Raw genomic sequence first — 3,268 nt, 5'->3', positions numbered from 1 at the left:
ACAACAAATCTGGGCTGGGCCTCCGGTTAATAGGTTAGTCCCAAAAATAATATAGAAGTGGATAATAAAGCCCAATATTGCCCAAAATAGTAGATAATATAGCATGGAGCAATCAAAAATTATAGATACGTTGGAGACGTATCATCGTGTGCCACGTTGGTGCCCCTGTCACGCACACATCCGCAAAGTACATTAGGCTCCACGAGGCTCCCCCTATCAAAAATATCTGCCCACCTCGAGGGTTTTTCTATTTCATAACACACGGTTGTTATCTCAGGACCGTCTGCGATGTTTCTTGTTCCCAATCCCGCCTGCATCCCTAGAAAATATCTACCCGCCTCGAGGGTTTTTCTGTTTCATAACACACGGTTGTTATCTCCGGACCATGTGTGATGTTTCTTGTTCCAAATCCCGCCTGCATCCCTATAAAATATCTGCTCGCCTCCAGGGTTTTTCTGTTTCATAATACACGGTTGTTATCTCCAGACCGTGTGCAATGCACTATCATCAAAATTTTCAATAGCTCGGCATTTCACTCCTACGTTTGACTCCCGTGTAGTAAAATTTTCAGTACCCACATCATTTCCTCAAACACCCCCCGCCCCTCCACACACACACAACACTCACACACACACCTCCTCGGGCATGCGCACACACACACCCCCTCCCTCGCTCGAAACCCTAGCAAGGTCCCTGCCGCCGCCACTGCCGCTGCCGCAAGGCCTCCATTGTCAACATCTGTCAGTTTGCCCGTGCATCTTACCCACCGATCTCCATACCCAGGGCGCCCTGAGTTTTTCTGATGAAGCCTGCCAAACGCCCCCTTTCCCACAGATCCCCATCCCCATCCCCAACTCCAGATCGTCGCAGTCTAAGCCCGGCTACGCTTCCCGTGGAGCTTGGGGAGCGACTAGCCCAAAAGAGGTGTATAGAGGTCTCTTCGCCCAACGTCGCCGAGGAAGCTGACGACCATTTCTGGCGGCAGACACTCAAGCAGCGGGCTAGAGTATGCGGGCATGTCTCGGCCGCCGGCTATGACATCGAGGTCACCGACAGCGATGGCCTGAGGCGGGCTATGTCACAGGTTAAGTGGCCCACCCCTAACTCCTCGGGTTCAACTGCCGTCGATCTCATCCATGGCCCCACCGCTGATCTCCTCTGGCTCGTTGTCAACAATTTCCCATTCTACATTGCCATCGAGCCCCTTTTGTCATTTCTGAAGGACACGTTCTGTGACGCTGGCTTGGGATCCACAGCTTCCAAGTCAGACCTCATCGACGGCGACCACGAGGAGGGCACCCTCTCCAGCTCTTCCAAGGGGAAAGCGCCCGTCTGCGACATCAGGGAGTGCACCCTATAGCCGTGCTCTTCTAAGGGGGAGGTCCTGGGGAACGCAATAATTTCAAAATTTTCCTATGCACACGCAAGATCATGGTGATGCATAGCAACAAGAGGGGAGAGTATTGTCTATGTACCATCGTAGACCGTAAGTGGAAGCGTTATGAGAACGCGGTTGATATAGTCGTACGTCTTCACGATCCGACCGATCCAAGTATCGAACGTACGACACCTCCGAGTTCAGCACACGTTCAGCTCAGTGACGTCCCACGAACTCCGATCTAGTAGAGCTTCGAGGGAGAATTCCGTCAGCATGATGGCGTGTTGACGGCGATGATGATGCTACCTACGTAGGGCTTCGCCTAAGCACCGCTACGATATGACTGAGGTGGATTATGGTGGAGGGGGGCACCGCACACGGCTAAAAGATCAACTGATCAACTTGTGTGTCTCCATGGGGTGCCCCTTTCCCTATATATAAAGGAGTGGAGGAGGGGGAGGGCCGGCCCTCTACTATGGCGCGCACTGGGGAGTCCTAGTCCCACCGGGAGTAGGATCCCCCCCTTCCGTGTAGTAGGAGTAGGAGGGAAGGAAAGGGAAAAGAGAAAAGAAGGAAGGAGGGGGCGCCGCCCCTCCCCCTAGTCCAATTCGGACTAAGCCTTGCGAGTGGGGGGGGCAACCTCCCCTCTCTCTTTCCCCTATAGCCCAATAAGGCCCATATACTCCCCGGCGAATTCTCGTAACTCTCCGGTACTCCGAAAAATACTCGAATCACTCGGAACCTTTCCGATGTCCGAATATAGTCGTCCAATATATCGATCTTTACGTCTCCACCATTTCGAGACTCCTCATCATGTCCCCGATCTCATCCGGGACTCCAAACTACCTTCGTTACATCAAAACACATAAACTCATATTACCAATCGTCACCAAACGTTAAGCGTGCAGACCCTACTGGTTCGAGAACTATGTAGACATGACCGAGACTCGTCTCCGGTCAATAACCAATAGAGGAACCTGGATGCTCATATTGGCTCCTACATATTCTATGAAGATCTTTATCGGTTAAACCGCATAACAACATACGTTGTTCCCTTTGTCATCGGTATGTTACTTGCCCGAGATTCGATCGTCGGTATCTCAATACCTAGTTCAATCTCGTTACCGGCAAGTCTCTTTACTCGTTCCGTAATGCATCATCCCCGCAACTAACTCATTAGTTACATTGCTTGCAAGGCTTATAGTGATGTGCATTACCGAGAGGGCCCAGACATACCTCTCTGACAATCGGAGTGACAAATCCTAATCTTGATCTATGCCAACTCAACAAGTACCATCGGAGACACCTGTAGAGCACCTTTATAATCACCCAGTTACATTGTGATGTTTGGTAGTACACAAAGTGTTCCTCTGATATTCGGGAGTTGCATAATCTCATAGTCATAGGAACATGTATAAGTCATGAATAAAGCAGTAGCAACAAACTAAACGATCATCGTTCTAAGCTAACGGAATGGGTCAAGTCAATCACATTATTCTCTAATGATGTGACCCCGTTAATCAAGTGACAACTCATGTATATGGCTAGGAAACTTAACCATCTTTCATTCAACGAGCTAGTCAAGTAGAGACATACTAGTGACACTCTATTTGTCTATGTATTCACACATGTACTAAGTTTCCGGTTAATACAATTCTAGCATGAATAATAAACATTTATCATGATATAAGGAAATAAATAATAACTTTATTACTGCCTCTAGGGCATATTTCCTTCAGTCTCCCACTTGCACTAGAGTCAATAATCTAGTTCACATCTTTATGTGATTAGTTCACATCTCCATGTGACTAATACCCAAAGGGTTTACTAGAGTCAATAATCTAGTTCACATCGCTATGTGATTAACACCCAAAGAGTGATCATGTTTTG

The sequence above is a fragment of the Triticum dicoccoides genome, chromosome 7A, assembly GCF_002162155.2.
Source record: "Triticum dicoccoides isolate Atlit2015 ecotype Zavitan chromosome 7A, WEW_v2.0, whole genome shotgun sequence".
Lineage (NCBI taxonomy): Eukaryota > Viridiplantae > Streptophyta > Magnoliopsida > Poales > Poaceae > Triticum > Triticum dicoccoides.
The sequence above is the reverse complement of the archived record's forward strand: the minus strand, read 5'-3'. Positions refer to the sequence as shown.